Source organism: Pollicipes pollicipes, unplaced genomic scaffold (genome assembly GCF_011947565.3).
Source record: "Pollicipes pollicipes isolate AB1234 unplaced genomic scaffold, Ppol_2.1 Scaffold_7231;HRSCAF=8579_pilon_pilon_pilon, whole genome shotgun sequence".
Classification (NCBI taxonomy): Eukaryota; Metazoa; Arthropoda; class Thecostraca; order Pollicipedomorpha; family Pollicipedidae; genus Pollicipes; species Pollicipes pollicipes.
In genome coordinates this window covers 47,383,897-47,391,225 of record NW_023597034.1, presented here as the reverse complement: position 1 = coordinate 47,391,225, position 7,329 = coordinate 47,383,897, and the positions used below count along the sequence as shown (strand labels likewise).

Sequence of the window (7,329 nt, the reverse complement as noted above, 5' to 3'; positions counted from 1 at the left end):
TCCCCGTCCACCGAGACACGAGTGCGACCGGTGCCAGCTTTCTGCAGCTGCCGGCGCGGCGTCGTTACAGGCGAGCGGCCGCTTCGGAGTCCCCTGTGGCGTCGCTCGTCTCACCCAGGTTCAGGTAGCTGCGGTGCGTGGCGTTGTAGGGCGGCCAGGTGACGGCTCTGTATCGGCTCCGCTCCCGGCCGCTAGGAGCGGCGCGCGCCTCCGGCCGTGGCCCGTTCGGGTCCCTGGGGGTCATGAGAAAGGTCAGCGCATGTCTAGGGGGAGGGACAGGGGGTAGAACATGCAGTGCCTACTGGCCACGTATGTGATACTGCCAGCAGCTCGGGTCATATTTTCCACAACTTGGCAGCAAGCATCCAGGCGCGTTGCAAACGCCTACTTTAATGGCTACCAAATCCTTCTAAGTCTGTCGCCACAGACCACAATGAGTTCTGACACGCGGAGCGTGACGCAGGACTCGCTCAGCCCGCCTCCTCGCACAAAGCGCCGACTCCAGCCCCATCGGTGGTGAACTCGCACCCGGTCTTGGCGAAGTTGGTCCAGAGAGCGACGACCGCGCGGCTGAGGTCGGCCTGGCCGGACGTGTAGCGGATGCCCGTCTCCGCCGCCGGCAGCAGCGGGTCACCGAACACGTACGGCAGCTCCGAGCCGTGTACACTACCCAGACGCTGCAACAGCCACCAACAGCAGCTCAGGGCAGCCCGGCCGCTCCAACAGCCACCAACAGCAGCTCGGAACAGCTCCACTGCCCAGCCGCTGCAACAGTTACCAACGGCAGCTCACGACGGTTCCACTGCCCAGCCGCTGCAACAGTTACCAATGGCAGCTCAGGGCGGCTCCACTGCCCAGACGCTGTAACAGTTGCCAACGGCAGCTCAGGGTTGCCCCACTGCCCAGCCGCTGCAACAGTTACCAACGGCAGCTCAGGACAGTTCCGGGCCGTGTGCACACTGCCCAGCCGCTGTTACAGTCACCAGTGGCAGCTCAGGGCGCGGCAGTTCCGGCCAGCGCACACGGCAAGGCAGTCTCTGGTTCTGACTACAGCGCAACTCCCACCGCACACACTGCCCAGGCGCTGCAACAGCCACCAACGGCCATAGGCGGATCCTGGAGGGGGGGGGGGGGGGCACGGGGCCATGGTCCCCCCAAAAACTCTGAGAGTATGTTTTGCCCCCCCCCCAAAACATTCCCAGAACTTCATAAAAATTTCGTCTACACACCGTCTGTTTTAAATTTAATTGTTTTAACTGTTTTGTTTTACTTCTGTTTGAGATTCAAAAACATTTCGGTGCTTGAATTGTGTCCCTACTAGGTACTCGCGAGAGGCACCATGCACTGGACTCGGATCCCACACCAGCCAGCTGGCGACGAACGGCTGCCCCCCCCCAAAAAAAAACAAAAAAAAACAAACAACTCCAGGCTGGATCCGCCCCTGCCAACGGCAATTCAGGGCAGCTCCGGGTCCGGCAGCTCCGCGCAGTGCACACGGCAAGGTCGTCGCTGGTTCTGACCACAGCGCAGAACCCACTGTGCACGCGGCAAGGTCGTCGCTGGTTCTGACTACAGCGCAGCTCCCACCGGACACACTGCCCAGGCGCTGCAACAGTCACCAACAGTAGCTCAGGTCAGCTCCGGGTCCGGCAGCTCCGCGTAGCGCACACAGCAAGGTCGTCGCTGGTTCTGACTACAGCGCAGCTCCGCGTAGTGCACACGGCAAGGTCGTCGCTGGTTCTGACTAAAGCGCAGCTCCCACTGGGCACGCGGCTGGGATTGCGATCTTAACGTGCGGAGCCATCGGCCCCGCATCCCAGGAGGCGGAACACCTTTTTGCGTCAAGGAATACTCAACAGCTGTCTGCTATGGGGACGAAAACAAAATCGCTAGGTTCAAGTCGCCGCAACGCAATTTGATTTGGGGGCGGTCAGGATTTCAAGGACGTCTCCTGGATAAAATGGGGTAACCAGCTCGTAGAATGCTGAGTAAACCTTTAGAATTATGCGGCCCAAACTTAACGTGGCGCAATAATTGACACGCTTCGTCATGCCCTCTAGTACCACCTGAGCGTAAGCGCGGCTGCTGCCATACGCCGCGGGACATCCCAGTCAGAGCTTAACGGCAAGTGCATAAGCGACTCGGGCCCACCCCGCCACGAGTCGGTGGATCGAAGGGCGAACGCTGGAACCAGCTGAGTTGTCCGGATGATCGGAACCCTCCCCGAAACTCTTCCATAATTTAGAGCTTAAGTACTGCGAAAAAGCAAACGGATCGGTGACGTTTAGATTGAACCGATAAGGGATGGGTAGCGGTTGGATGTGGGCTAGGCCACTTCACGGGTTGGGTAAGCCCATAGATACCGATGTGATATGAGCAACACGGTGGTATGCTACAGGTTTGTGGACAATGTTGGGTGCTGGTATGGGTCGTTTACGAAGTGTTGGGTAGATTCCCACGAAATAGTGCACATTGTTACTGCTTGGGCTCCATTCATAACTCTTTGTTCACACTTTTTTTGCAATTTCCAACGCAAGAGTAAGTTTGGATGTAAAAATTCCCGCATCTATTCCGTAATTAACAATTAAATGCTTGGAAAAATGAAAATTGGTGTGTAACAATGGGTGTGACTGGCGAAGGGTGGTAAGCGGCCAGGTATGGCACAACCCGTCTGGTTGACGAAGGGATTGTGTACAGGAAATCGTTCTGATGAAGGCCTCTAGTGCGGGGACAGCCCCAAGGACAGCGTTTGGATTTGGTAAGGGAAATCTTGCCCGTCAAGCCTGCTCGATAATTATTTGGGAGGCCAGTACCTCTTTCCTGTTTACTTGAAGTGTTCCTGAGATTTCGGCCACTCATTCAGTATAATTTTGAAAGTAAAATGAACTCCGTAGTCTTTGAAAGTTCAAATTTCAAGCTAGTGTGCAGCATAATGCACTCGATGTATATGTAAGAACAGCGAGCTTCGTTTAGCCTGGTTAAGCGTGCGGAGCAATTTTCTTGTATGATGAACGTCAAAGCACGACGAATATGGCAGCCGTGTATTAAATTCAAAAGGTCCCAGAGATAACCATGCAAACGATACGCAGTCCAATTCGGAATAGGACGCAAAACTGCGGGGTCGGCAGAAAACCGCTGCGATCAATGCTTACCAATGGCAAATCCAAAAGTAAATGACTTAAGGCAACACCCCGTGAGCTGCCGTGACATGATCGAATCTGACCTTGCAAAGATGTAGCTCGAGCTAAGTATGGACACCACCAGTCGCAAAGCTGCCAAAAGGGGTGGTAATAGGGAAGCCCAGTGAGCCCATTAGCGCTTTTCATCTATGCATGAGGGCATTATGGCGGAAGATGTGTGAAATTCAAAATTTGACTGACCCGGATCAGCTAGTCCAGACATATCAAATAAAGGCTCGATAGCTCAATAATGGTGAAGGCACCTACATATACATGCAATAAATGTTTGCACATTTCGAAACAAACTTGTTTGATTGAAGTCTCTTAAAAAGTGAAAATTTTGGCTTGATGCGTACCGCGAAAACCCTTGTCATTTCGCTGATTTCGATACCAAGGTTTACTGTTTCGTTTGCATTTCCTAGTTTCGGAAGGAATAAGGTAACGGAAAACCTCCCCACCCATAAATCTCACCCTATGTGCGAAGTGCGCCCATGCCTTTTGTCCATGAATCAGCTACTATCCAACGGGCATTCCAACAATATCATCCGTACCAAGTCTGTTCTACAGCCGACTACTTTACTACATTTTCATCCTGTCGTCATTCGGCTTGTTAACCGTTTTGGCTTGTGGTTTCCATGCTACGTCCGCATCTGGCACGCGCCATGCGGCAGTCGTAAGGCAAGGTGTTTGCGGTGTTTTTTTCTAGTGTCTTTTTATTCCGACTCGGTATCTCCACTCTATCTCGCCGGCGGCCCACCATGCTCAATGCGCTAAAAATTTGTTCGGAGCAGGGCTGGTTACACTAGCAGTAACGTGATTCCAGCCTGAAAAAAGAATCGTGCCAACACAAAGTGTTCACCCTTTTCTTGGATCAACGGTATGGTATGGCACCCACCCACCCACCCCTTACGAGTATGGTCTGACTACAGTCCTGCTGAGTTATGGCAGGGGCCTCCTGTTTCAGAAGGAGGCCTTTTACTACACAAGGGATACCTTCTAGTCCAGAAAAGGAACCCCTAGTTCATACCGGGACCCCGTAGTTGATATTAGGCCCCCCAGTTCATAACAGGGTCCTCCTAGTCCATAACGATGGCCTTCCTAGTCCACAACGATGCCTCCTCGTCCATAAAGATGCCTTGTAGTCCATAAAGTGGGCCGGCCAACTCACTTCTGGGGCATCCTAGTTCATAACTGGGCCTACTAGTTAATAACGGGGCCTCCTAGCTCCTATGGGAAACCTCTTAGTTTACAACGGGCCTCCCGGTTTATAATGAGGCCTGCTAGCCCATAGCGGTGGCCTTCCGAGCCAGCAAAGGGCGTCCTTAACACAAAATTGGGCCTCCTAATATGAAGCATGAGCTAGATTATTTAGCAAGGCCGTCTCATGATCGCGAAAATGAGGCTTGTAATGTAAAAGTCTCCTGAGACCCGTTCAGTACCCTCTTGTTCAGTTATCGCGTCTCCTTGATCTGAATTTTGGTAATCCACATGGGCTTTAGAACCTCTGCTGGGTAAAACGGGCCTCCTAAGATTTTGTAGGAGCAAAAACACACTCCTACCTTCCTGCCAGCCGGCAGGGAGGATAAGCCCACTCAGCTCCCTCTGCCCCCCCCCCCCCCCCTCCCCCCAGTTTGTTCGGAGCACGAGGTGATCGGAAGCATGCAAGTTAAGTTTCGAATACCTGTTTCGGGGCATGATCATCGCAAACTATTTGGCCAGCGCGCGGACGGTGGAACGCAGTCTGGAATGTGTTGATCAGGAAAGCCAGGTTTCTTCTTTAGTGTTCTGTTTTAGAGGCCTGCAAAGCTGAAAGTGCCCATATCGCCCACTTCTCCTCCAAGTTACGACATGTTTAGCTTCTCCCCTCGTATATGGGCTGCTCGGTCGATGCTGTCTGATCGCAAGTGGGTTAAGCTCGTCAACGAGATGAGCCGAGATGGGCTGGTCGTTTTTGCCCTGGAATCCTCCGGGGGATCTCTGTCGATGCAATAATGTCTACGCATATGCGTTGCTACTGTCCAGGTGACCGGAACAGCGACTGACGATTCTGCAAAATCACTGACGCACTTGACTTGCAGGCAAAATATGCATTCTATGGTAAATGGTGATGTCTGTTTAGTTTTTTTTTTACTTAGCCACAATGGGGCCTTGTAAGTTTTCACTTGGATTCTTCCTGCAGCATCCTTTTCCAGATTCATCAAAGTCCGTCGCCAACTCGGCAACCGAACAAGCAGAACACATTTTGTTTCTTGCTAATGAGAGTTGGGCGCAAGCAGCAGCTGGGGGTAGAGGTGGGCACCGCCTTGTCTCTATCCCCTCCCCCAACATCTCCCCTTCTCCTTCTTGTTAGAGCAGCGAAGCTCACCTTCGCCGCTTCACCGACATCCCCGACGTAGCTGAAGACGTAGAAGAAGGTGTTGTGTCTGTGGCCACCGCCAGAACCAGCCGCGACGTGTCGGTCGGCCTCCGCCGTCGCCGGCGCCACGAACGCCGCGTCGCTCAGCGCCGCCAGCGTCTCGTCCCGCACGGTGATCGGGTGACGGCGCGGGTTGCTCCAGTTAGTGTACGCGTTGATGATGGAGTAGAAGATCTCGACGTTGCTGTAGCAGTAGCCGTTGCGGACGAAGGTGCGCAGCAGGCGGTCACGGCGCTCGCTCTCGAAACCGCGGCTGATGTCCCGCTCACGGAACAGGGCGGTCGCATCCCGGCCGGCCACGCCCACCAGCAGGTCATACCGCCGCGGCGGCGCCCGCGCGCGCGCCGCCGCCCCGCCGGCGCTCGGCCCGTACGTCGGCAGGAACTGGAACCGGCCCACGTCGGCGGCCAGCAGTCGCTGGACGCTGTGCTGGCGCAGGCAGGCCAGCAGGCGGCTAGGCTCGGAGCTGACGCCGGGCAGCGCTGGGCAGCCGAGCTGGCGGCCCAGCGAGGCGGCGCGCTGGCCCGGCGACTCGACCAGCGCCAGCGGGCTCAGCGACGAGCCTGACATCAGGATCACGCGATGGAAGAGGCCTGGGAAGATGGAGACGCGTCACCGGAGGGCGAAACCGGCGCTGCGCAGCTGATACGGCCTCTGATGTCGCTGCAAGTACGGCATGAATGCTTGCATGTAGGGAACGGTCAGAATTAATTCAGCTAAAATTACGAATAATCCCTCGCAAGCTCCAAGCCACTAAGGTCCTGACTACCTCTTCAAGAAAAAGTACGATGCTTACTGGATGCTTGAGTCCAATATAGCCCACATGTCAATGTGGAATGGCAACGTTGCAGGCTATCACTACAATGTTCCGCAGTGAATGCACAGAGCTAGTTCTAAATGCGCATGACAACAATAAAATGCGCCTTAGTCACGCACACGATACAAGAAGCGATTCACATGCCCGGGTTCCGAGCGCAAAGGCTTGGCCAAACTTGTAAACACAAACTTCAGTTAATTGTATTCAGTGTCTATCATGAGTTAAGTGAGATGAGCATATTTGGGATATATATATATGTATATCAGTTTTAATGTCCCAACGAATCTGCAACATGCACGGGAGCGATGCATTGACGCTGCTGACGCCCGATGGATCTACAGAATGCACGGAAGCCTGCAGGGCGCTGGGTTTCCGCTGGATGCGAATCTTGGTAATAAACTAAACTTATCAAATAACACATTATGGGCACTTACACGATTTGTGACAAAACGATGTAGACCCAAGCCTGTTGACAAAATACCATGCTGCGTGTGGGTAAAGCCAGAGTAGCTTTTGTTGAAAATAATGAAAACAATAGCCTTACCGATAGCGGTAAACAAACAGTCCGATGGGAGAAATAAGCGAAAATGCCTGACAAATCGCAAAATTGCCGTGGACAGCCTGTTTTTTTTTTTCTGTGGAAGAGGTGTGGCAAACTGGCTTTATAGTTCGAAATGGACACGACACATCTGGTTACAAGCCTCACGTTTAAATTTCGACTGGAAATTTTGGATTTTCCCTGCAATGGGAGAAGTAGCACATGAGGAAAAAAACATGTCGGATATTGTATGCATATATATGCACATATACATAGATACATATCAACGGATAAACATATTGGTGCAACTATATATTCATAAATTTTCCCGACGGCATAAACCATCGTCTCTCATTCTTGCAGCCTGTCGACGGTTAAT

General features: G+C 53.2%; 1 long non-coding RNA gene across 1 annotated transcript; it reads right to left on the bottom strand.

Annotated features, from left to right (window-relative positions):
• Nucleotides 1-137: 137 nt before the first annotated feature.
• LOC119110520 (uncharacterized) lies at nt 138-5,746 on the bottom strand. The gene is made up of 3 exons (XR_005095503.1): nt 5,545-5,746; nt 529-677; nt 138-233 (listed from the first exon to the last, which is right to left on the bottom strand). It is a non-coding gene; the product is annotated as an uncharacterized LOC119110520 (long non-coding RNA).
• Between the last annotated feature and the right edge of the window lie 1,583 nt (nt 5,747-7,329).